Here is a 27319-nt window from a genome sequence, read left to right as displayed (position 1 = left end):
AATTGACAGACTTAAAAATATTTGGTATATGAATGGTTAGAATTTTTTCCTCAGCATCTTACTTTTTACACTAAGAATTATAAAAGAGGGTTGCGTGGATAGATACTTTTCTCTGACTCTATACCAACTATTGGTTGGCTTAAGTTTGATGCAATAATTGTGGCATCGTTTTGCTGCAAAATGGTGCATGTTCAACCCACCCAATTTTCTGTAAAGACACCTATCCCATTGAGTGACTCCCCTTTTCTAGCATGTTTTTAGTGTAGGTACATTAGTAGATCTGGGCCAGCGTATTATGGTCTCGCCTGTCTTGCTCTTTTTTAAATCATCTGCTTCATGCTTAAAAAGCCCTCACATACTTTTTATAAATATGATTTTTAAAAGTAAACTCCAGCTAGAGCATCAAGTTCCAAAACTATGAGAATGTAGACAGGACTTTACTGTATGTTGTGGAGGAAAATATCTTCATATGTTGTTAAAATCTCTGTAAGCCATTTGTGTTGCTTAATTTTAAGTTATCTGGGAGATTTTTAAAAGTGCTCACATACTTTTTATGAATATGATTTTTAAAGACCAGATGCAATTCTGTGTCTTGACAAGGGCCGTGTACCACAGATGCTGTACAGTGTGAAAACCTCAGATCCACGGACCAAAAAACTTAAGTTTCATGGAAAGCGTCATGAATAAAACATGAACTGTATTTCCACAGACCTGACATATAAATCTGAGTTAGGCCTAATGGAGAAGGTTTCAATCATTTGAGCACGAGACGGCGTGTTCTAGTCAACCCTTTGTAACTCATTTATAAACTATCTGCATGATTTTTGAAAAGCCCTTGCATACACAATTGCCTTGGACTGACAAGAATATGAATGTGGTGTCTCATTTTGGAAACCTTGTTTGTGATGCCTTAGTGGGTAAGACCTTGGGCTGTGGCTTGTGGGTTCCAATCCCACCAGTTTTTCTGAACTTTAAAGGTGTCTACTGGATGGTTAAAAGTCTTTGCGCAATTGTTATGATCTTCATTCCAGAAATTCCTTTTCATTGACAAGAGATTTTGATCCAAGTCGAATATAAGCAAATCTCCTGAGTCCCAGCATGTCCTTTGTGAAGATTTCTCTAAAAATTCAATTCCTTCTGAAAAGTAGGAGGGTACTAGGCAAGGCTGTGCATCATTCCAAAAGGAACACGCCACTCTCATGTAGCTAAAGGTTAAGCTAAGAGCTTAAGCTCCGGTGTGAAGACTGTCAGACTTTAACGTATGAATAGTAAAAAATGTCCCGAGTGTCTTCATTATTTTTTTTCACTGAAAAATATAAATGACAAAACAAGAAACTTTACCTTCAATTTGCATACATGAGTTAAAAACACACAACTTACATAGTCAGCATTAAGAATTTTCTGTCTGTCCCATATCATGTAGGCCCAGTGGCCTAATGGATAAGGCATCAGCCTCCGGAGCTGGGGATTGTGGGTTCAAGTCCCACCTGGGTCGCTCACTTTTAAGCTGTCCATGGAACTGAACCATTTGTCCACAAAAATTGCTGCTGAACCATTCGTCCACTTAAATCTAAACTTACAATTTCAAGAATAAGAACATCAAATGATACACTGTGTTTACCAGCAGAAGAAAGCTCTTCATATGTATCCATAGAATGTTTGTCAAGTGAGGTTGATATCAGACATATGAGAATAATGGAGGATTGACCAATGGAAAGGTGTAAAAATTTCTACCTTTGCCATGAGAAAATAGGCTGCATACGATTCTGAAAGGAAAACACTGCTCACACCTAGCCAAAGATTATGGCAAAAGTCGAGAGTTTGAGCTACGGGGAGAAAATTGACAGACTTAAAAATATTTGGTATATGAATGGTTAGAATTTTTTCCTCAGCATCTTACTTTTTACACTAAGAATTATAAAAGAGGGTTGCGTGGATAGATACTTTTCTCTGACTCTATACCAACTATTGGTTGGCTTAAGTTTGATGCAATAATTGTGGCATCGTTTTGCTGCAAAATGGTGCATGTTCAACCCACCCAATTTTCTGTAAAGACACCTATCCCATTGAGTGACTCCCCTTTTCTAGCATGTTTTTAGTGTAGGTACATTAGTAGATCTGGGCCAGCGTATTATGGTCTCGCCTGTCTTGCTCTTTTTTAAATCATCTGCTTCATGCTTAAAAAGCCCTCACATACTTTTTATAAATATGATTTTTAAAAGTAAACTCCAGCTAGAGCATCAAGTTCCAAAACTATGAGAATGTAGACAGGACTTTACTGTATGTTGTGGAGGAAAATATCTTCATATGTTGTTAAAATCTCTGTAAGCCATTTGTGTTGCTTAATTTTAAGTTATCTGGGAGATTTTTAAAAGTGCTCACATACTTTTTATGAATATGATTTTTAAAGACCAGATGCAATTCTGTGTCTTGACAGGGCCGTGTACCACAGATGCTGTACAGTGTGAAAACCTCAGATCCACGGACCAAAAAACTTAAGTTTCATGGAAAGCGTCATGAATAAAACATGAACTGTATTTCCACAGACCTGACATATAAATCTGAGTTAGGCCTAATGGAGAAGGTTTCAATCATTTGAGCACGAGACGGCGTGTTCTAGTCAACCCTTTGTAACTCATTTATAAACTATCTGCATGATTTTTGAAAAGCCCTTGCATACACAATTGCCTTGGACTGACAAGAATATGAATGTGGTGTCTCATTTTGGAAACCTTGTTTGTGATGCCTTAGTGGGTAAGACCTTGGGCTGTGGCTTGTGGGTTCCAATCCCACCAGTTTTTCTGAACTTTAAAGGTGTCTACTGGATGGTTAAAAGTCTTTGCGCAATTGTTATGATCTTCATTCCAGAAATTCCTTTTCATTGACAAGAGATTTTGATCCAAGTCGAATATAAGCAAATCTCCTGAGTCCCAGCATGTCCTTTGTGAAGATTTCTCTAAAAATTCAATTCCTTCTGAAAAGTAGGAGGGTATAGGCAAGGCTGTGCATCATTCCAAAAGGAACACGCCACTCTCATGTAGCTAAAGGTTAAGCTAAGAGCTTAAGCTCCGGTGTGAAGACTGTCAGACTTTAACGTATGAATAGTAAAAAATGTCCCGAGTGTCTTCATTATTTTTTTTCACTGAAAAATATAAATGACAAAACAAGAAACTTTACCTTCAATTTGCATACATGAGTTAAAAACACACAACTTACATAGTCAGCATTAAGAATTTTCTGTCTGTCCCATATCATGTAGGCCCAGTGGCCTAATGGATAAGGCATCAGCCTCCGGAGCTGGGGATTGTGGGTTCAAGTCCCACCTGGGTCGCTCACTTTTAAGCTGTCCATGGAACTGAACCATTTGTCCACAAAAATTGCTGCTGAACCATTCGTCCACTTAAATCTAAACTTACAATTTCAAGAATAAGAACATCAAATGATACACTGTGTTTACCAGCAGAAGAAAGCTCTTCATATGTATCCATAGAATGTTTGTCAAGTGAGGTTGATATCAGACATATGAGAATAATGGAGGATTGACCAATGGAAAGGTGTAAAAATTTCTACCTTTGCCATGAGAAAATAGGCTGCATACGATTCTGAAAGGAAAACACTGCTCACACCTAGCCAAAGATTATGGCAAAAGTCGAGAGTTTGAGCTACGGGGAGAAAATTGACAGACTTAAAAATATTTGGTATATGAATGGTTAGAATTTTTTCCTCAGCATCTTACTTTTTACACTAAGAATTATAAAAGAGGGTTGCGTGGATAGATACTTTTCTCTGACTCTATACCAACTATTGGTTGGCTTAAGTTTGATGCAATAATTGTGGCATCGTTTTGCTGCAAAATGGTGCATGTTCAACCCACCCAATTTTCTGTAAAGACACCTATCCCATTGAGTGACTCCCCTTTTCTAGCATGTTTTTAGTGTAGGTACATTAGTAGATCTGGGCCAGCGTATTATGGTCTCGCCTGTCTTGCTCTTTTTTAAATCATCTGCTTCATGCTTAAAAAGCCCTCACATACTTTTTATAAATATGATTTTTAAAAGTAAACTCCAGCTAGAGCATCAAGTTCCAAAACTATGAGAATGTAGACAGGACTTTACTGTATGTTGTGGAGGAAAATATCTTCATATGTTGTTAAAATCTCTGTAAGCCATTTGTGTTGCTTAATTTTAAGTTATCTGGGAGATTTTTAAAAGTGCTCACATACTTTTTATGAATATGATTTTTAAAGACCAGATGCAATTCTGTGTCTTGACAGGGCCGTGTACCACAGATGCTGTACAGTGTGAAAACCTCAGATCCACGGACCAAAAAACTTAAGTTTCATGGAAAGCGTCATGAATAAAACATGAACTGTATTTCCACAGACCTGACATATAAATCTGAGTTAGGCCTAATGGAGAAGGTTTCAATCATTTGAGCACGAGACGGCGTGTTCTAGTCAACCCTTTGTAACTCATTTATAAACTATCTGCATGATTTTTGAAAAGCCCTTGCATACACAATTGCCTTGGACTGACAAGAATATGAATGTGGTGTCTCATTTTGGAAACCTTGTTTGTGATGCCTTAGTGGGTAAGACCTTGGGCTGTGGCTTGTGGGTTCCAATCCCACCAGTTTTTCTGAACTTTAAAGGTGTCTACTGGATGGTTAAAAGTCTTTGCGCAATTGTTATGATCTTCATTCCAGAAATTCCTTTTCATTGACAAGAGATTTTGATCCAAGTCGAATATAAGCAAATGTCCTGAGTCCCAGCATGTCCTTTGTGAAGATTTCTCTAAAAATTCAATTCCTTCTGAAAAGTAGGAGGGTACAGGCAAGGCTGTGCATCATTCCAAAAGGAACACGCCACTCTCATGTAGCTAAAGGTTAAGCTAAGAGCTTAAGCTCCGGTGTGAAGACTGTCAGACTTTAACGTATGAATAGTAAAAAATGTCCCGAGTGTCTTCATTATTTTTTTTCACTGAAAAATATAAATGACAAAACAAGAAACTTTACCTTCAATTTGCATACATGAGTTAAAAACACACAACTTACATAGTCAGCATTAAGAATTTTCTGTCTGTCCCATATCATGTAGGCCCAGTGGCCTAATGGATAAGGCATCAGCCTCCGGAGCTGGGGATTGTGGGTTCAAGTCCCACCTGGGTCGCTCACTTTTAAGCTGTCCATGGAACTGAACCATTTGTCCACAAAAATTGCTGCTGAACCATTCGTCCACTTAAATCTAAACTTACAATTTCAAGAATAAGAACATCAAATGATACACTGTGTTTACCAGCAGAAGAAAGCTCTTCATATGTATCCATAGAATGTTTGTCAAGTGAGGTTGATATCAGACATATGAGAATAATGGAGGATTGACCAATGGAAAGGTGTAAAAATTTCTACCTTTGCCATGAGAAAATAGGCTGCATACGATTCTGAAAGGAAAACACTGCTCACACCTAGCCAAAGATTATGGCAAAAGTCGAGAGTTTGAGCTACGGGGAGAAAATTGACAGACTTAAAAATATTTGGTATATGAATGGTTAGAATTTTTTCCTCAGCATCTTACTTTTTACACTAAGAATTATAAAAGAGGGTTGCGTGGATAGATACTTTTCTCTGACTCTATACCAACTATTGGTTGGCTTAAGTTTGATGCAATAATTGTGGCATCGTTTTGCTGCAAAATGGTGCATGTTCAACCCACCCAATTTTCTGTAAAGACACCTATCCCATTGAGTGACTCCCCTTTTCTAGCATGTTTTTAGTGTAGGTACATTAGTAGATCTGGGCCAGCGTATTATGGTCTCGCCTGTCTTGCTCTTTTTTAAATCATCTGCTTCATGCTTAAAAAGCCCTCACATACTTTTTATAAATATGATTTTTAAAAGTAAACTCCAGCTAGAGCATCAAGTTCCAAAACTATGAGAATGTAGACAGGACTTTACTGTATGTTGTGGAGGAAAATATCTTCATATGTTGTTAAAATCTCTGTAAGCCATTTGTGTTGCTTAATTTTAAGTTATCTGGGAGATTTTTAAAAGTGCTCACATACTTTTTATGAATATGATTTTTAAAGACCAGATGCAATTCTGTGTCTTGACAAGGGCCGTGTACCACAGATGCTGTACAGTGTGAAAACCTCAGATCCACGGACCAAAAAACTTAAGTTTCATGGAAAGCGTCATGAATAAAACATGAACTGTATTTCCACAGACCTGACATATAAATCTGAGTTAGGCCTAATGGAGAAGGTTTCAATCATTTGAGCACGAGACGGCGTGTTCTAGTCAACCCTTTGTAACTCATTTATAAACTATCTGCATGATTTTTGAAAAGCCCTTGCATACACAATTGCCTTGGACTGACAAGAATATGAATGTGGTGTCTCATTTTGGAAACCTTGTTTGTGATGCCTTAGTGGGTAAGACCTTGGGCTGTGGCTTGTGGGTTCCAATCCCACCAGTTTTTCTGAACTTTAAAGGTGTCTACTGGATGGTTAAAAGTCTTTGCGCAATTGTTATGATCTTCATTCCAGAAATTCCTTTTCATTGACAAGAGATTTTGATCCAAGTCGAATATAAGCAAATCTCCTGAGTCCCAGCATGTCCTTTGTGAAGATTTCTCTAAAAATTCAATTCCTTCTGAAAAGTAGGAGGGTATAGGCAAGGCTGTGCATCATTCCAAAAGGAACACGCCACTCTCATGTAGCTAAAGGTTAAGCTAAGAGCTTAAGCTCCGGTGTGAAGACTGTCAGACTTTAACGTATGAATAGTAAAAAATGTCCCGAGTGTCTTCATTTTTTTTTTCACTGAAAAATATAAATGACAAAACAAGAAACTTTACCTTCAATTTGCATACATGAGTTAAAAACACACAACTTACATAGTCAGCATTAAGAATTTTCTGTCTGTCCCATATCATGTAGGCCCAGTGGCCTAATGGATAAGGCATCAGCCTCCGGAGCTGGGGATTGTGGGTTCAAGTCCCACCTGGGTCGCTCACTTTTAAGCTGTCCATGGAACTGAAAAATGCTGCTGAACCATTCGTCCACTTAAATCTAAACTTACAATTTCAAGAATAAGAACATCAAATGATACACTGTGTTTACCAGCAGAAGAAAGCTCTTCATATGTATCCATAGAATGTTTGTCAAGTGAGGTTGATATCAGACATATGAGAATAATGGAGGATTGACCAATGGAAAGGTGTAAAAATTTCTACCTTTGCCATGAGAAAATAGGCTGCATACGATTCTGAAAGGAAAACACTGCTCACACCTAGCCAAAGATTATGGCAAAAGTCGAGAGTTTGAGCTACGGGGAGAAAATTGACAGACTTAAAAATATTTGGTATATGAATGGTTAGAATTTTTTCCTCAGCATCTTACTTTTTACACTAAGAATTATAAAAGAGGGTTGCGTGGATAGATACTTTTCTCTGACTCTATACCAACTATTGGTTGGCTTAAGTTTGATGCAATAATTGTGGCATCGTTTTGCTGCAAAATGGTGCATGTTCAACCCACCCAATTTTCTGTAAAGACACCTATCCCATTGAGTGACTCCCCTTTTCTAGCATGTTTTTAGTGTAGGTACATTAGTAGATCTGGGCCAGCGTATTATGGTCTCGCCTGTCTTGCTCTTTTTTAAATCATCTGCTTCATGCTTAAAAAGCCCTCACATACTTTTTATAAATATGATTTTTAAAAGTAAACTCCAGCTAGAGCATCAAGTTCCAAAACTATGAGAATGTAGACAGGACTTTACTGTATGTTGTGGAGGAAAATATCTTCATATGTTGTTAAAATCTCTGTAAGCCATTTGTGTTGCTTAATTTTAAGTTATCTGGGAGATTTTTAAAAGTGCTCACATACTTTTTATGAATATGATTTTTAAAGACCAGATGCAATTCTGTGTCTTGACAAGGCCGTGTACCACAGATGCTGTACAGTGTGAAAACCTCAGATCCACGGACCAAAAAACTTAAGTTTCATGGAAAGCGTCATGAATAAAACATGAACTGTATTTCCACAGACCTGACATATAAATCTGAGTTAGGCCTAATGGAGAAGGTTTCAATCATTTGAGCACGAGACGGCGTGTTCTAGTCAACCCTTTGTAACTCATTTATAAACTATCTGCATGATTTTTGAAAAGCCCTTGCATACACAATTGCCTTGGACTGACAAGAATATGAATGTGGTGTCTCATTTTGGAAACCTTGTTTGTGATGCCTTAGTGGGTAAGACCTTGGGCTGTGGCTTGTGGGTTCCAATCCCACCAGTTTTTCTGAACTTTAAAGGTGTCTACTGGATGGTTAAAAGTCTTTGCGCAATTGTTATGATCTTCATTCCAGAAATTCCTTTTCATTGACAAGAGATTTTGATCCAAGTCGAATATAAGCAAATCTCCTGAGTCCCAGCATGTCCTTTGTGAAGATTTCTCTAAAAATTCAATTCCTTCTGAAAAGTAGGAGGGTATAGGCAATGCTGTGCATCATTCCAAAAGGAACACGCCACTCTCATGTAGCTAAAGGTTAAGCTAAGAGCTTAAGCTCCGGTGTGAAGACTGTCAGACTTTAACGTATGAATAGTAAAAAATGTCCCGAGTGTCTTCATTATTTTTTTTCACTGAAAAACATAAATGACAAAACAAGAAACTTTACCTTCAATTTGCATACATGAGTTAAAAACACACAACTTACATAGTCAGCATTAAGAATTTTCTGTCTGTCCCATATCATGTAGGCCCAGTGGCCTAATGGATAAGGCATCAGCCTCCGGAGCTGGGGATTGTGGGTTCAAGTCCCACCTGGGTCGCTCACTTTTAAGCTGTCCATGGAACTGAACCATTTGTCCACAAAAATTGCTGCTGAACCATTCGTCCACTTAAATCTAAACTTACAATTTCAAGAATAAGAACATCAAATGATACACTGTGTTTACCAGCAGAAGAAAGCTCTTCATATGTATCCATAGAATGTTTGTCAAGTGAGGTTGATATCAGACATATGAGAATAATGGAGGATTGACCAATGGAAAGGTGTAAAAATTTCTACCTTTGCCATGAGAAAATAGGCTGCATACGATTCTGAAAGGAAAACACTGCTCACACCTAGCCAAAGATTATGGCAAAAGTCGAGAGTTTGAGCTACGGGGAGAAAATTGACAGACTTAAAAATATTTGGTATATGAATGGTTAGAATTTTTTCCTCAGCATCTTACTTTTTACACTAAGAATTATAAAAGAGGGTTGCGTGGATAGATACTTTTCTCTGACTCTATACCAACTATTGGTTGGCTTAAGTTTGATGCAATAATTGTGGCATCGTTTTGCTGCAAAATGGTGCATGTTCAACCCACCCAATTTTCTGTAAAGACACCTATCCCATTGAGTGACTCCCCTTTTCTAGCATGTTTTTAGTGTAGGTACATTAGTAGATCTGGGCCAGCGTATTATGGTCTCGCCTGTCTTGCTCTTTTTTAAATCATCTGCTTCATGCTTAAAAAGCCCTCACATACTTTTTATAAATATGATTTTTAAAAGTAAACTCCAGCTAGAGCATCAAGTTCCAAAACTATGAGAATGTAGACAGGACTTTACTGTATGTTGTGGAGGAAAATATCTTCATATGTTGTTAAAATCTCTGTAAGCCATTTGTGTTGCTTAATTTTAAGTTATCTGGGAGATTTTTAAAAGTGCTCACATACTTTTTATGAATATGATTTTTAAAGACCAGATGCAATTCTGTGTCTTGACAGGGCCGTGTACCACAGATGCTGTACAGTGTGAAAACCTCAGATCCACGGACCAAAAAACTTAAGTTTCATGGAAAGCGTCATGAATAAAACATGAACTGTATTTCCACAGACCTGACATATAAATCTGAGTTAGGCCTAATGGAGAAGGTTTCAATCATTTGAGCACGAGACGGCGTGTTCTAGTCAACCCTTTGTAACTCATTTATAAACTATCTGCATGATTTTTGAAAAGCCCTTGCATACACAATTGCCTTGGACTGACAAGAATATGAATGTGGTGTCTCATTTTGGAAACCTTGTTTGTGATGCCTTAGTGGGTAAGACCTTGGGCTGTGGCTTGTGGGTTCCAATCCCACCAGTTTTTCTGAACTTTAAAGGTGTCTACTGGATGGTTAAAAGTCTTTGCGCAATTGTTATGATCTTCATTCCAGAAATTCCTTTTCATTGACAAGAGATTTTGATCCAAGTCGAATATAAGCAAATGTCCTGAGTCCCAGCATGTCCTTTGTGAAGATTTCTCTAAAAATTCAATTCCTTCTGAAAAGTAGGAGGGTACAGGCAAGGCTGTGCATCATTCCAAAAGGAACACGCCACTCTCATGTAGCTAAAGGTTAAGCTAAGAGCTTAAGCTCCGGTGTGAAGACTGTCAGACTTTAACGTATGAATAGTAAAAAATGTCCCGAGTGTCTTCATTATTTTTTTTCACTGAAAAACATAAATGACAAAACAAGAAACTTTACCTTCAATTTGCATACATGAGTTAAAAACACACAACTTACATAGTCAGCATTAAGAATTTTCTGTCTGTCCCATATCATGTAGGCCCAGTGGCCTAATGGATAAGGCATCAGCCTCCGGAGCTGGGGATTGTGGGTTCAAGTCCCACCTGGGTCGCTCACTTTTAAGCTGTCCATGGAACTGAACCATTTGTCCACAAAAATTGCTGCTGAACCATTCGTCCACTTAAATCTAAACTTACAATTTCAAGAATAAGAACATCAAATGATACACTGTGTTTACCAGCAGAAGAAAGCTCTTCATATGTATCCATAGAATGTTTGTCAAGTGAGGTTGATATCAGACATATGAGAATAATGGAGGATTGACCAATGGAAAGGTGTAAAAATTTCTACCTTTGCCATGAGAAAATAGGCTGCATACGATTCTGAAAGGAAAACACTGCTCACACCTAGCCAAAGATTATGGCAAAAGTCGAGAGTTTGAGCTACGGGGAGAAAATTGACAGACTTAAAAATATTTGGTATATGAATGGTTAGAATTTTTTCCTCAGCATCTTACTTTTTACACTAAGAATTATAAAAGAGGGTTGCGTGGATAGATACTTTTCTCTGACTCTATACCAACTATTGGTTGGCTTAAGTTTGATGCAATAATTGTGGCATCGTTTTGCTGCAAAATGGTGCATGTTCAACCCACCCAATTTTCTGTAAAGACACCTATCCCATTGAGTGACTCCCCTTTTCTAGCATGTTTTTAGTGTAGGTACATTAGTAGATCTGGGCCAGCGTATTATGGTCTCGCCTGTCTTGCTCTTTTTTAAATCATCTGCTTCATGCTTAAAAAGCCCTCACATACTTTTTATAAATATGATTTTTAAAAGTAAACTCCAGCTAGAGCATCAAGTTCCAAAACTATGAGAATGTAGACAGGACTTTACTGTATGTTGTGGAGGAAAATATCTTCATATGTTGTTAAAATCTCTGTAAGCCATTTGTGTTGCTTAATTTTAAGTTATCTGGGAGATTTTTAAAAGTGCTCACATACTTTTTATGAATATGATTTTTAAAGACCAGATGCAATTCTGTGTCTTGACAGGGCCGTGTACCACAGATGCTGTACAGTGTGAAAACCTCAGATCCACGGACCAAAAAACTTAAGTTTCATGGAAAGCGTCATGAATAAAACATGAACTGTATTTCCACAGACCTGACATATAAATCTGAGTTAGGCCTAATGGAGAAGGTTTCAATCATTTGAGCACGAGACGGCGTGTTCTAGTCAACCCTTTGTAACTCATTTATAAACTATCTGCATGATTTTTGAAAAGCCCTTGCATACACAATTGCCTTGGACTGACAAGAATATGAATGTGGTGTCTCATTTTGGAAACCTTGTTTGTGATGCCTTAGTGGGTAAGACCTTGGGCTGTGGCTTGTGGGTTCCAATCCCACCAGTTTTTCTGAACTTTAAAGGTGTCTACTGGATGGTTAAAAGTCTTTGCGCAATTGTTATGATCTTGATTCCAGAAATTCCTTTTCATTGACAAGAGATTTTGATCCAAGTCGAATATAAGCTAATCTCCTGAGTCCCAGCATGTCCTTTGTGAAGATTTCTCTAAAAATTCAATTCCTTCTGAAAAGTAGGAGGGTATAGGCAAGGCTGTGCATCATTCCAAAAGGAACACGCCACTCTCATGTAGCTAAAGGTTAAGCTAAGAGCTTAAGCTCCGGTGTGAAGACTGTCAGACTTTAAAGTATGAATAGTAAAAAATGTCCCGAGTGTCTTCATTTTTTTTTTCACTGAAAAATATAAATGACAAAACAAGAAACTTTACCTTCAATTTGCATACATGAGTTAAAAACACACAACTTACATAGTCAGCATTAAGAATTTTCTGTCTGTCCCATATCATGTAGGCCCAGTGGCCTAATGGATAAGGCATCAGCCTCCGGAGCTGGGGATTGTGGGTTCAAGTCCCACCTGGGTCGCTCACTTTTAAGCTGTCCATGGAACTGAACCATTTGTCCACAAAAATTGCTGCTGAACCATTCGTCCACTTAAATCTAAACTTACAATTTCAAGAATAAGAACATCAAATGATACACTGTGTTTACCAGCAGAAGAAAGCTCTTCATATGTATCCATAGAATGTTTGTCAAGTGAGGTTGATATCAGACATATGAGAATAATGGAGGATTGACCAATGGAAAGGTGTAAAAATTTCTACCTTTGCCATGAGAAAATAGGCTGCATACGATTCTGAAAGGAAAACACTGCTCACACCTAGCCAAAGATTATGGCAAAAGTCAAGAGTTTGAGCTACGGGGAGAAAATTGACAGACTTAAAAATATTTGGTATATGAATGGTTAGAATTTTTTCCTCAGCATCTTACTTTTTACACTAAGAATTATAAAAGAGGGTTGCGTGGATAGATACTTTTCTCTGACTCTATACCAACTATTGGTTGGCTTAAGTTTGATGCAATAATTGTGGCATCGTTTTGCTGCAAAATGGTGCATGTTCAACCCACCCAATTTTCTGTAAAGACACCTATCCCATTGAGTGACTCCCCTTTTCTAGCATGTTTTTAGTGTAGGTACATTAGTAGATCTGGGCCAGCGTATTATGGTCTCGCCTGTCTTGCTCTTTTTTAAATCATCTGCTTCATGCTTAAAAAGCCCTCACATACTTTTTATAAATATGATTTTTAAAAGTAAACTCCAGCTAGAGCATCAAGTTCCAAAACTATGAGAATGTAGACAGGACTTTACTGTATGTTGTGGAGGAAAATATCTTCATATGTTGTTAAAATCTCTGTAAGCCATTTGTGTTGCTTAATTTTAAGTTATCTGGGAGATTTTTAAAAGTGCTCACATACTTTTTATGAATATGATTTTTAAAGACCAGATGCAATTCTGTGTCTTGACAGGGCCGTGTACCACAGATGCTGTACAGTGTGAAAACCTCAGATCCACGGACCAAAAAACTTAAGTTTCATGGAAAGCGTCATGAATAAAACATGAACTGTATTTCCACAGACCTGACATATAAATCTGAGTTAGGCCTAATGGAGAAGGTTTCAATCATTTGAGCACGAGACGGCGTGTTCTAGTCAACCCTTTGTAACTCATTTATAAACTATCTGCATGATTTTTGAAAAGCCCTTGCATACACAATTGCCTTGGACTGACAAGAATATGAATGTGGTGTCTCATTTTGGAAACCTTGTTTGTGATGCCTTAGTGGGTAAGACCTTGGGCTGTGGCTTGTGGGTTCCAATCCCACCAGTTTTTCTGAACTTTAAAGGTGTCTACTGGATGGTTAAAAGTCTTTGCGCAATTGTTATGATCTTCATTCCAGAAATTCCTTTTCATTGACAAGAGATTTTGATCCAAGTCGAATATAAGCAAATGTCCTGAGTCCCAGCATGTCCTTTGTGAAGATTTCTCTAAAAATTCAATTCCTTCTGAAAAGTAGGAGGGTACAGGCAAGGCTGTGCATCATTCCAAAAGGAACACGCCACTCTCATGTAGCTAAAGGTTAAGCTAAGAGCTTAAGCTCCGGTGTGAAGACTGTCAGACTTTAACGTATGAATAGTAAAAAATGTCCCGAGTGTCTTCATTATTTTTTTTCACTGAAAAACATAAATGACAAAACAAGAAACTTTACCTTCAATTTGCATACATGAGTTAAAAACACACAACTTACATAGTCAGCATTAAGAATTTTCTGTCTGTCCCATATCATGTAGGCCCAGTGGCCTAATGGATAAGGCATCAGCCTCCGGAGCTGGGGATTGTGGGTTCAAGTCCCACCTGGGTCGCTCACTTTTAAGCTGTCCATGGAACTGAACCATTTGTCCACAAAAATTGCTGCTGAACCATTCGTCCACTTAAATCTAAACTTACAATTTCAAGAATAAGAACATCAAATGATACACTGTGTTTACCAGCAGAAGAAAGCTCTTCATATGTATCCATAGAATGTTTGTCAAGTGAGGTTGATATCAGACATATGAGAATAATGGAGGATTGACCAATGGAAAGGTGTAAAAATTTCTACCTTTGCCATGAGAAAATAGGCTGCATACGATTCTGAAAGGAAAACACTGCTCACACCTAGCCAAAGATTATGGCAAAAGTCGAGAGTTTGAGCTACGGGGAGAAAATTGACAGACTTAAAAATATTTGGTATATGAATGGTTAGAATTTTTTCCTCAGCATCTTACTTTTTACACTAAGAATTATAAAAGAGGGTTGCGTGGATAGATACTTTTCTCTGACTCTATACCAACTATTGGTTGGCTTAAGTTTGATGCAATAATTGTGGCATCGTTTTGCTGCAAAATGGTGCATGTTCAACCCACCCAATTTTCTGTAAAGACACCTATCCCATTGAGTGACTCCCCTTTTCTAGCATGTTTTTAGTGTAGGTACATTAGTAGATCTGGGCCAGCGTATTATGGTCTCGCCTGTCTTGCTCTTTTTTAAATCATCTGCTTCATGCTTAAAAAGCCCTCACATACTTTTTATAAATATGATTTTTAAAAGTAAACTCCAGCTAGAGCATCAAGTTCCAAAACTATGAGAATGTAGACAGGACTTTACTGTATGTTGTGGAGGAAAATATCTTCATATGTTGTTAAAATCTCTGTAAGCCATTTGTGTTGCTTAATTTTAAGTTATCTGGGAGATTTTTAAAAGTGCTCACATACTTTTTATGAATATGATTTTTAAAGACCAGATGCAATTCTGTGTCTTGACAGGGCCGTGTACCACAGATGCTGTACAGTGTGAAAACCTCAGATCCACGGACCAAAAAACTTAAGTTTCATGGAAAGCGTCATGAATAAAACATGAACTGTATTTCCACAGACCTGACATATAAATCTGAGTTAGGCCTAATGGAGAAGGTTTCAATCATTTGAGCACGAGACGGCGTGTTCTAGTCAACCCTTTGTAACTCATTTATAAACTATCTGCATGATTTTTGAAAAGCCCTTGCATACACAATTGCCTTGGACTGACAAGAATATGAATGTGGTGTCTCATTTTGGAAACCTTGTTTGTGATGCCTTAGTGGGTAAGACCTTGGGCTGTGGCTTGTGGGTTCCAATCCCACCAGTTTTTCTGAACTTTAAAGGTGTCTACTGGATGGTTAAAAGTCTTTGCGCAATTGTTATGATCTTCATTCCAGAAATTCCTTTTCATTGACAAGAGATTTTGATCCAAGTCGAATATAAGCAAATGTCCTGAGTCCCAGCATGTCCTTTGTGAAGATTTCTCTAAAAATTCAATTCCTTCTGAAAAGTAGGAGGGTACAGGCAAGGCTGTGCATCATTCCAAAAGGAACACGCCACTCTCATGTAGCTAAAGGTTAAGCTAAGAGCTTAAGCTCCGGTGTGAAGACTGTCAGACTTTAACGTATGAATAGTAAAAAATGTCCCGAGTGTCTTCATTATTTTTTTTCACTGAAAAACATAAATGACAAAACAAGAAACTTTACCTTCAATTTGCATACATGAGTTAAAAACACACAACTTACATAGTCAGCATTAAGAATTTTCTGTCTGTCCCATATCATGTAGGCCCAGTGGCCTAATGGATAAGGCATCAGCCTCCGGAGCTGGGGATTGTGGGTTCAAGTCCCACCTGGGTCGCTCACTTTTAAGCTGTCCATGGAACTGAAAAATGCTGCTGAACCATTTGTCCACAAAAATTGCTGCTGAACCATTCGTCCACTTAAATCTAAACTTACAATTTCAAGAATAAGAACATCAAATGATACACTGTGTTTACCAGCAGAAGAAAGCTCTTCATATGTATCCATAGAATGTTTGTCAAGTGAGGTTGATATCAGACATATGAGAATAATGGAGGATTGACCAATGGAAAGGTGTAAAAATTTCTACCTTTGCCATGAGAAAATAGGCTGCATACGATTCTGAAAGGAAAACACTGCTCACACCTAGCCAAAGATTATGGCAAAAGTCGAGAGTTTGAGCTACGGGGAGAAAATTGACAGACTTAAAAATATTTGGTATATGAATGGTTAGAATTTTTTCCTCAGCATCTTACTTTTTACACTAAGAATTATAAAAGAGGGTTGCGTGGATAGATACTTTTCTCTGACTCTATACCAACTATTGGTTGGCTTAAGTTTGATGCAATAATTGTGGCATCGTTTTGCTGCAAAATGGTGCATGTTCAACCCACCCAATTTTCTGTAAAGACACCTATCCCATTGAGTGACTCCCCTTTTCTAGCATGTTTTTAGTGTAGGTACATTAGTAGATCTGGGCCAGCGTATTATGGTCTCGCCTGTCTTGCTCTTTTTTAAATCATCTGCTTCATGCTTAAAAAGCCCTCACATACTTTTTATAAATATGATTTTTAAAAGTAAACTCCAGCTAGAGCATCAAGTTCCAAAACTATGAGAATGTAGACAGGACTTTACTGTATGTTGTGGAGGAAAATATCTTCATATGTTGTTAAAATCTCTGTAAGCCATTTGTGTTGCTTAATTTTAAGTTATCTGGGAGATTTTTAAAAGTGCTCACATACTTTTTATGAATATGATTTTTAAAGACCAGATGCAATTCTGTGTCTTGACAGGGCCGTGTACCACAGATGCTGTACAGTGTGAAAACCTCAGATCCACGGACCAAAAAACTTAAGTTTCATGGAAAGCGTCATGAATAAAACATGAACTGTATTTCCACAGACCTGACATATAAATCTGAGTTAGGCCTAATGGAGAAGGTTTCAATCATTTGAGCACGAGACGGCGTGTTCTAGTCAACCCTTTGTAACTCATTTATAAACTATCTGCATGATTTTTGAAAAGCCCTTGCATACACAATTGCCTTGGACTGACAAGAATATGAATGTGGTGTCTCATTTTGGAAACCTTGTTTGTGATGCCTTAGTGGGTAAGACCTTGGGCTGTGGCTTGTGGGTTCCAATCCCACCAGTTTTTCTGAACTTTAAAGGTGTCTACTGGATGGTTAAAAGTCTTTGCGCAATTGTTATGATCTTGATTCCAGAAATTCCTTTTCATTGACAAGAGATTTTGATCCAAGTCGAATATAAGCTAATCTCCTGAGTCCCAGCATGTCCTTTGTGAAGATTTCTCTAAAAATTCAATTCCTTCTGAAAAGTAGGAGGGTATAGGCAAGGCTGTGCATCATTCCAAAAGGAACACGCCACTCTCATGTAGCTAAAGGTTAAGCTAAGAGCTTAAGCTCCGGTGTGAAGACTGTCAGACTTTAAAGTATGAATAGTAAAAAATGTCCCGAGTGTCTTCATTTTTTTTTTCACTGAAAATATAAATGACAAAACAAGAAACTTTACCTTCAATTTGCATACATGAGTTAAAAACACACAACTTACATAGTCAGCATTAAGAATTTTCTGTCTGTCCCATATCATGTAGGCCCAGTGGCCTAATGGATTAGGCTGGTTTCACACGGGCGTTGCGGAAAAATGTGCGGGTGCGTTGCGGAAACACCCGCGATTTTTCCGCGCGAGTGCAAAACATTGTCATGCGTTTTGCACTCGCGTGAGAAAAATCGCGCATGTTTGGTACCCAAACCCGAACTTCTTCAAAGAAGTTCGGGCTTGGGATTGATGTTCTGTAGATTCTATTATTTTCCCTTATAACATGGTTATAAGGGAAAATAATAGCATTCTGAATACAGAATGCATAGTATAATAGCGCTGGAAGGGTTAAAAAAATAATAAAAACGTTAACTCACCTTATCCCCATGATCGTGTAGTTCCCGGTCGGTCTCTTCTTTAGCTGTGGGCTTGGGCTGAATGACCTTTGGTGATGTCAGATCACATGCTCCAATCACATGGTCCATCACCATGGTGATGGAGCATGTGATCTGACATCACCACAGGTCCTTTAGTCACAGCTAAAGAAGAGACCGACCGGGAACTAGGCGATCATGGGGATAAGGTGAGTTAACTTTTTTATTTTTTTAACCCTCCCAGCACTATTATACTAAGCATTCTGTAGTCAGAATGCTATTATTTTCCCTTATAACCATGTTATAAGGGAAAATAATACAGTGAATAGACTGTCACCTAGAACCCATGCGTGGAAATCGCACCGCATCCGCACTTGCTAGGCCCTGGCCTAAGGATAAGGCATCAGCCTCCGGAGCTGGGGATTGTGGGTTCAAGTCCCACCTGGGTCGCTCACTTTTAAGCTGTCCATGGAACTGAACCATTTGTCCACAAAAATTGCTGCTGAACCATTCGTCCACTTAAATCTAAACTTACAATTTCAAGAATAAGAACATCAAATGATACACTGTGTTTACCAGCAGAAGAAAGCTCTTCATATGTATCCATAGAATGTTTGTCAAGTGAGGTTGATATCAGACATATGAGAATAATGGAGGATTGACCAATGGAAAGGTGTAAAAATTTCTACCTTTGCCATGAGAAATAGGCTGCATACGATTCTGAAAGGAAAACACTGCTCACACCTAGCCAAAGATTATGGCAAAAGTCGAGAGTTTGAGCTACGGGTCGCCTGGGTCGCTCACTTTTAAGCTGTCCATGGAACTGAAAAATGCTGCTGAACCATTTGTCCACAAAAATTGCTGCTGAACCATTCGTCCACTTAAATCTAAACTTACAATTTCAAGAATAAGAACATCAAATGATACACTGTGTTTACCAGCAGAAGAAAGCTCTTCATATGTATCCATAGAATGTTTGTCAAGTGAGGTTGCTATCTGACATATGAGAATAATGGAGATTGACCAATGGAAAGGTGTAAAAATTTCTACCTTTGCCATGAGAAAATAGGCTGCATACGATTCTGAAAGGAAAACTGCTCACACCTAGCCAAAGATTATGGCAAAAGTCGAGAGTTTGAGCTACGGGGAGAAAATTGACAGACTTAAAAATATTTGGTATATGAATGGTTAGAATTTTTTCCTCAGCATCTTACTTTTTACACTAAGAATTATAAAAGAGGGTTGCGTGGATAGATACTTTTCTCTGACTCTATACCAACTATTGGTTGGCTTAAGTTTGATGCAATAATTGTGGCATCGTTTTGCTGCAAAATGGTGCATGTTCAACCCACCCAATTTTCTGTAAAGACACCTATCCCATTGAGTGACTCCCCTTTTCTAGCATGTTTTTAGTGTAGGTACATTAGTAGATCTGGGCCAGCGTATTATGGTCTCGCCTGTCTTGCTCTTTTTTAAATCATCTGCTTCATGCTTAAAAAGCCCTCACATACTTTTTATAAATATGATTTTTAAAAGTAAACTCCAGCTAGAGCATCAAGTTCCAAAACTATGAGAATGTAGACAGGACTTTACTGTATGTTGTGGAGGAAAATATCTTCATATGTTGTTAAAATCTCTGTAAGCCATTTGTGTTGCTTAATTTTAAGTTATCTGGGAGATTTTTAAAAGTGCTCACATACTTTTTATGAATATGATTTTTAAAGACCAGATACAATTCTGTGTCTTGACAGGGCCGTGTACCACAGATGCTGTACAGTGTGAAAACCTCAGATCCACGGACCAAAAAACTTAAGTTTCATGGAAAGCGTCATGAATAAAACATGAACTGTATTTCCACAGACCTGACATATAAATCTGAGTTAGGCCTAATGGAGAAGGTTTCAATCATTTGAGCACGAGACGGCGTGTTCTAGTCAACCCTTTGTAACTCATTTATAAACTATCTGCATGATTTTTGAAAAGCCCTTGCATACACAATTGCCTTGGACTGACAAGAATATGAATGTGGTGTCTCATTTTGGAAACCTTGTTTGTGATGCCTTAGTGGGTAAGACCTTGGGCTGTGGCTTGTGGGTTCCAATCCCACCAGTTTTTCTGAACTTTAAAGGTGTCTACTGGATGGTTAAAAGTCTTTGCGCAATTGTTATGATCTTGATTCCAGAAATTCCTTTTCATTGACAAGAGATTTTGATCCAAGTCGAATATAAGCAAATGTCCTGAGTCCCAGCATGTCCTTTGTGAAGATTTCTCTAAAAATTCAATTCCTTCTGAAAAGTAGGAGGGTATAGGCAAGGCTGTGCATCATTCCAAAAGGAACACGCCACTCTCATGTAGCTAAAGGTTAAGCTAAGAGCTTAAGCTCCGGTGTGAAGACTGTCAGACTTTAACGTATGAATAGTAAAAAATGTCCCGAGTGTCTTCATTTTTTTTTTCACTGAAAAATATAAATGACAAAACAAGAAACTTTACCTTCAATTTGCATACATGAGTTAAAAACACACAACTTACATAGTCAGCATTAAGAATTTTCTGTCTGTCCCATATCATGTAGGCCCAGTGGCCTAATGGATAAGGCATCAGCCTCCGGAGCTGGGGATTGTGGGTTCAAGTCCCACCTGGGTCGCTCACTTTTAAGCTGTCCATGGAAACTGAACCATTTGTCCACAAAAATTGCTGCTGAAACCATTCGTCCACTTAAATCTAACTTACAATTTCAAGAATAAGAACATCAAATGATACACTGTGTTTACCAGCAGAAGAAAGCTCTTCATATGTATCCATAGAATGTTTGTCAAGTGAGGTTGATATCAGACATATGAGAATAATGGAGGATTGACCAATGGAAAGGTGTAAAAATTTCTACCTTTGCCATGAGAAAATAGGCTGCATACGATTCTGAAAGGAAAACACTGCTCACACCTAGCCAAAGATTATGGCAAAAGTCGAGAGTTTGAGCTACGGGAAAGCTCTTCATATGTATCCATAGAATGTTTGTCAAGTGAGGTTGATATCAGACATATGAGAATAATGGAGGATTGACCAATGGAAAGGTGTAAAAATTTCTACCTTTGCCATGAGAAAATAGGCTGCATACGATTCTGAAAGGAAAACACTGCTCACACCTAGCCAAAGATTATGGCAAAAGTCAAGAGTTTGAGCTACGGGGAGAAAATTGACAGACTTAAAAATATTTGGTATATGAATGGTTAGAATTTTTTCCTCAGCATCTTACTTTTTACACTAAGAATTATAAAAGAGGGTTGCGTGGATAGATACTTTTCTCTGACTCTATACCAACTATTGGTTGGCTTAAGTTTGATGCAATAATTGTGGCATCGTTTTGCTGCAAAATGGTGCATGTTCAACCCACCCAATTTTCTGTAAAGACACCTATCCCATTGAGTGACTCCCCTTTTCTAGCATGTTTTTAGTGTAGGTACATTAGTAGATCTGGGCCAGCGTATTATGGTCTCGCCTGTCTTGCTCTTTTTTAAATCATCTGCTTCATGCTTAAAAAGCCCTCACATACTTTTTATAAATATGATTTTTAAAAGTAAACTCCAGCTAGAGCATCAAGTTCCAAAACTATGAGAATGTAGACAGGACTTTACTGTATGTTGTGGAGGAAAATATCTTCATATGTTGTTAAAATCTCTGTAAGCCATTTGTGTTGCTTAATTTTAAGTTATCTGGGAGATTTTTAAAAGTGCTCACATACTTTTTATGAATATGATTTTTAAAGACCAGATGCAATTCTGTGTCTTGACAGGGCCGTGTACCACAGATGCTGTACAGTGTGAAAACCTCAGATCCACGGACCAAAAAACTTAAGTTTCATGGAAAGCGTCATGAATAAAACATGAACTGTATTTCCACAGACCTGACATATAAATCTGAGTTAGGCCTAATGGAGAAGGTTTCAATCATTTGAGCACGAGACGGCGTGTTCTAGTCAACCCTTTGTAACTCATTTATAAACTATCTGCATGATTTTTGAAAAGCCCTTGCATACACAATTGCCTTGGACTGACAAGAATATGAATGTGGTGTCTCATTTTGGAAACCTTGTTTGTGATGCCTTAGTGGGTAAGACCTTGGGCTGTGGCTTGTGGGTTCCAATCCCACCAGTTTTTCTGAACTTTAAAGGTGTCTACTGGATGGTTAAAAGTCTTTGCGCAATTGTTATGATCTTCATTCCAGAAATTCCTTTTCATTGACAAGAGATTTTGATCCAAGTCGAATATAAGCAAATGTCCTGAGTCCCAGCATGTCCTTTGTGAAGATTTCTCTAAAAATTCAATTCCTTCTGAAAAGTAGGAGGGTACAGGCAAGGCTGTGCATCATTCCAAAAGGAACACGCCACTCTCATGTAGCTAAAGGTTAAGCTAAGAGCTTAAGCTCCGGTGTGAAGACTGTCAGACTTTAACGTATGAATAGTAAAAAATGTCCCGAGTGTCTTCATTATTTTTTTTCACTGAAAAACATAAATGACAAAACAAGAAACTTTACCTTCAATTTGCATACATGAGTTAAAAACACACAACTTACATAGTCAGCATTAAGAATTTTCTGTCTGTCCCATATCATGTAGGCCCAGTGGCCTAATGGATAAGGCATCAGCCCCTGGAGCTGGGGATTGTGGGTTCAAGTCCCACCTGGGTCGCTCACTTTTAAGCTGTCCATGAAACTGAACCATTTGTCCACAAAAATTGCTGCTGAACCATTCGTCCACTTAAATCTAAACTTACAATTTCAAGAATAAGAACATCAAATGATACACTGTGTTTACCAGCAGAAGAAAGCTCTTCATATGTATCCATAGAATGTTTGTCAAGTGAGGTTGATATCAGACATATGAGAATAATGGAGGATTGACCAATGGAAAGGTGTAAAAATTTCTACCTTTGCCATGAGAAAATAGGCTGCATACGATTCTGAAAGGAAAACACTGCTCACACCTAGCCAAAGATTATGGCAAAAGTCGAGAGTTTGAGCTACGGGTAGAAAATTGACAGACTTAAAAATATTTGGTATATGAATGGTTAGAATTTTTTCCTCAGCATCTTACTTTTTACACTAAGAATTATAAAAGAGGGTTGCGTGGATAGATACTTTTCTCTGACTCTATACCAACTATTGGTTGGCTTAAGTTTGATGCAATAATTGTGGCATCGTTTTGCTGCAAAATGGTGCATGTTCAACCCACCCAATTTTCTGTAAAGACACCTATCCCATTGAGTGACTCCCCTTTTCTAGCATGTTTTTAGTGTAGGTACATTAGTAGATCTGGGCCAGCGTATTATGGTCTCGCCTGTCTTGCTCTTTTTTAAATCATCTGCTTCATGCTTAAAAAGCCCTCACATACTTTTTATAAATATGATTTTTAAAAGTAAACTCCAGCTAGAGCATCAAGTTCCAAAACTATGAGAATGTAGACAGGACTTTACTGTATGTTGTGGAGGAAAATATCTTCATATGTTGTTAAAATCTCTGTAAGCCATTTGTGTTGCTTAATTTTAAGTTATCTGGGAGATTTTTAAAAGTGCTCACATACTTTTTATGAATATGATTTTTAAAGACCAGATACAATTCTGTGTCTTGACAGGGCCGTGTACCACAGATGCTGTACAGTGTGAAAACCTCAGATCCACGGACCAAAAAACTTAAGTTTCATGGAAAGCGTCATGAATAAAACATGAACTGTATTTCCACAGACCTGACATATAAATCTGAGTTAGGCCTAATGGAGAAGGTTTCAATCATTTGAGCACGAGACGGCGTGTTCTAGTCAACCCTTTGTAACTCATTTATAAACTATCTGCATGATTTTTGAAAAGCCCTTGCATACACAATTGCCTTGGACTGACAAGAATATGAATGTGGTGTCTCATTTTGGAAACCTTGTTTGTGATGCCTTAGTGGGTAAGACCTTGGGCTGTGGCTTGTGGGTTCCAATCCCACCAGTTTTTCTGAACTTTAAAGGTGTCTACTGGATGGTTAAAAGTCTTTGCGCAATTGTTATGATCTTCATTCCAGAAATTCCTTTTCATTGACAAGAGATTTTGATCCAAGTCGAATATAAGCAAATGTCCTGAGTCCCAGCATGTCCTTTGTGAAGATTTCTCTAAAAATTCAATTCCTTCTGAAAAGTAGGAGGGTACAGGCAAGGCTGTGCATCATTCCAAAAGGAACACGCCACTCTCATGTAGCTAAAGGTTAAGCTAAGAGCTTAAGCTCCGGTGTGAAGACTGTCAGACTTTAACGTATGAATAGTAAAAAATGTCCCGAGTGTCTTCATTATTTTTTTTCACTGAAAAACATAAATGACAAAACAAGAAACTTTACCTTCAATTTGCATACATGAGTTAAAAACACACAACTTACATAGTCAGCATTAAGAATTTTCTGTCTGTCCCATATCATGTAGGCCCTGTGGCCTAATGGATAAGGCATCAGCCTCCGGAGCTGGGGATTGTGGGTTCAAGTCCCACCTGGGTCGCTCACTTTTAAGCTGTCCATGGAACTGAAAAATGCTGCTGAACCATTTGTCCACAAAAATTGCTGCTGAACCATTCGTCCACTTAAATCTAAACTTACAATTTCAAGAATAAGAACATCAAATGATACACTGTGTTTACCAGCAGAAGAAAGCTCTTCATATGTATCCATAGAATGTTTGTCAAGTGAGGTTGATATCAGACATATGAGAATAATGGAGGATTGACCAATGGAAAGGTGTAAAAATTTCTACCTTTGCCATGAGAAAATAGGCTGCATACGATTCTGAAAGGAAAACACTGCTCACACCTAGCCAAAGATTATGGCAAAAGTCGAGAGTTTGAGCTACGGGGAGAAAATTGACAGACTTAAAAATATTTGGTATATGAATGGTTAGAATTTTTTCCTCAGCATCTTACTTTTTACACTAAGAATTATAAAAGAGGGTTGCGTGGATAGATACTTTTCTCTGACTCTATACCAACTATTGGTTGGCTTAAGTTTGATGCAATAATTGTGGCATCGTTTTGCTGCAAAATGGTGCATGTTCAACCCACCCAATTTTCTGTAAAGACACCTATCCCATTGAGTGACTCCCCTTTTCTAGCATGTTTTTAGTGTAGGTACATTAGTAGATCTGGGCCAGCGTATTATGGTCTCGCCTGTCTTGCTCTTTTTTAAATCATCTGCTTCATGCTTAAAAAGCCCTCACATACTTTTTATAAATATGATTTTTAAAAGTAAACTCCAGCTAGAGCATCAAGTTCCAAAACTATGAGAATGTAGACAGGACTTTACTGTATGTTGTGGAGGAAAATATCTTCATATGTTGTTAAAATCTCTGTAAGCCATTTGTGTTGCTTAATTTTAAGTTATCTGGGAGATTTTTAAAAGTGCTCACATACTTTTTATGAATATGATTTTTAAAGACCAGATGCAATTCTGTGTCTTGACAGGGCCGTGTACCACAGATGCTGTACAGTGTGAAAACCTCAGATCCACGGACCAAAAAACTTAAGTTTCATGGAAAGCGTCATGAATAAAACATGAACTGTATTTCCACAGACCTGACATATAAATCTGAGTTAGGCCTAATGGAGAAGGTTTCAATCATTTGAGCACGAGACGGCGTGTTCTAGTCAACCCTTTGTAACTCATTTATAAACTATCTGCATGATTTTTGAAAAGCCCTTGCATACACAATTGCCTTGGACTGACAAGAATATGAATGTGGTGTCTCATTTTGGAAACCTTGTTTGTGATGCCTTAGTGGGTAAGACCTTGGGCTGTGGCTTGTGGGTTCCAATCCCACCAGTTTTTCTGAACTTTAAAGGTGTCTACTGGATGGTTAAAAGTCTTTGCGCAATTGTTATGATCTTGATTCCAGAAATTCCTTTTCATTGACAAGAGATTTTGATCCAAGTCGAATATAAGCTAATCTCCTGAGTCCCAGCATGTCCTTTGTGAAGATTTCTCTAAAAATTCAATTCCTTCTGAAAAGTAGGAGGGTATAGGCAAGGCTGTGCATCATTCCAAAAGGAACACGCCACTCTCATGTAGCTAAAGGTTAAGCTAAGAGCTTAAGCTCCGGTGTGAAGACTGTCAGACTTTAAAGTATGAATAGTAAAAAATGTCCCGAGTGTCTTCATTTTTTTTTTCACTGAAAAATATAAATGACAAAACAAGAAACTTTACCTTCAATTTGCATACATGAGTTAAAAACACACAACTTACATAGTCAGCATTAAGAATTTTCTGTCTGTCCCATATCATGTAGGCCCAGTGGCCTAATGGATTAGGCTGGTTTCACACGGGCGTTGCGGAAAAATGTGCGGGTGCGTTGCGGAAACACCCGCGATTTTTCCGCGCGAGTGCAAAACATTGTCATGCGTTTTGCACTCGCGTGAGAAAAATCGCGCATGTTTGGTACCCAAACCCGAACTTCTTCAAAGAAGTTCGGGCTTGGGATTGATGTTCTGTAGATTCTATTATTTTCCCTTATAACATGGTTATAAGGGAAAATAATAGCATTCTGAATACAGAATGCATAGTATAATAGCGCTGGAAGGGTTAAAAAAATAATAAAAACGTTAACTCACCTTATCCCCATGATCGTGTAGTTCCCGGTCGGTCTCTTCTTTAGCTGTGGGCTTGGGCTGAATGACCTTTGGTGATGTCAGATCACATGCTCCAATCACATGGTCCATCACCATGGTGATGGAGCATGTGATCTGACATCACCACAGGTCCTTTAGTCACAGCTAAAGAAGAGACCGACCGGGAACTAGGCGATCATGGGGATAAGGTGAGTTAACTTTTTTATTTTTTTTAACCCTCCCAGCACTATTATACTAAGCATTCTGTAGTCAGAATGCTATTATTTTCCCTTATAACCATGTTATAAGGGAAAATAATACAGTGAATAGACTGTCACCTAGAACCCATGCGTGGAAATCGCACCGCATCCGCACTTGCTTGCGGATGCTTGCGATTTTCACGCAACCCCATTCATTTCTATGGGACCTGCGTTACGTGAAAA

At 38.2% G+C, this 27319-nt stretch overlaps 12 non-coding genes across 12 annotated transcripts; all 12 read left to right on the top strand.

Annotated features, from left to right (window-relative positions):
- The first annotated feature begins 1422 nt into the window (after positions 1-1422).
- On the top strand, positions 1423-1495 carry TRNAR-CCG. The gene has a single exon. It is a non-coding gene; the product is annotated as a tRNA-Arg (tRNA).
- A 1763-nt stretch (positions 1496-3258) lies between these two features.
- On the top strand, positions 3259-3331 carry TRNAR-CCG. Its single transcript has one exon. It is a non-coding gene; the product is annotated as a tRNA-Arg (tRNA).
- A 1763-nt stretch (positions 3332-5094) lies between these two features.
- Positions 5095-5167, top strand: TRNAR-CCG. Its single transcript has one exon. It is a non-coding gene; the product is annotated as a tRNA-Arg (tRNA).
- Positions 5168-6930: 1763 nt separating this feature from the next.
- TRNAR-CCG lies at positions 6931-7003 on the top strand. Its single transcript has one exon. It is a non-coding gene; the product is annotated as a tRNA-Arg (tRNA).
- Positions 7004-8751: 1748 nt separating this feature from the next.
- Positions 8752-8824, top strand: TRNAR-CCG. The gene has a single exon. It is a non-coding gene; the product is annotated as a tRNA-Arg (tRNA).
- Positions 8825-10587: 1763 nt separating this feature from the next.
- Positions 10588-10660, top strand: TRNAR-CCG. The gene has a single exon. It is a non-coding gene; the product is annotated as a tRNA-Arg (tRNA).
- A 1762-nt stretch (positions 10661-12422) lies between these two features.
- On the top strand, positions 12423-12495 carry TRNAR-CCG. Its single transcript has one exon. It is a non-coding gene; the product is annotated as a tRNA-Arg (tRNA).
- A 1763-nt stretch (positions 12496-14258) lies between these two features.
- Positions 14259-14331, top strand: TRNAR-CCG. The gene has a single exon. It is a non-coding gene; the product is annotated as a tRNA-Arg (tRNA).
- Positions 14332-16094: 1763 nt separating this feature from the next.
- On the top strand, positions 16095-16167 carry TRNAR-CCG. Its single transcript has one exon. It is a non-coding gene; the product is annotated as a tRNA-Arg (tRNA).
- A 4665-nt stretch (positions 16168-20832) lies between these two features.
- TRNAR-CCG lies at positions 20833-20905 on the top strand. The gene has a single exon. It is a non-coding gene; the product is annotated as a tRNA-Arg (tRNA).
- Positions 20906-22872: 1967 nt separating this feature from the next.
- Positions 22873-22945, top strand: TRNAQ-CUG. Its single transcript has one exon. It is a non-coding gene; the product is annotated as a tRNA-Gln (tRNA).
- A 1763-nt stretch (positions 22946-24708) lies between these two features.
- TRNAR-CCG lies at positions 24709-24781 on the top strand. Its single transcript has one exon. It is a non-coding gene; the product is annotated as a tRNA-Arg (tRNA).
- Positions 24782-27319: the final 2538 nt, after the last annotated feature.

The sequence above is a fragment of the Bufo gargarizans genome, unplaced genomic scaffold (genome assembly GCF_014858855.1).
Source record: "Bufo gargarizans isolate SCDJY-AF-19 unplaced genomic scaffold, ASM1485885v1 original_scaffold_1869_pilon, whole genome shotgun sequence".
In the NCBI taxonomy this organism is placed as follows: domain Eukaryota; kingdom Metazoa; phylum Chordata; class Amphibia; order Anura; family Bufonidae; genus Bufo; species Bufo gargarizans.
This window is presented reverse-complemented; position numbering and strand designations above follow the sequence as displayed.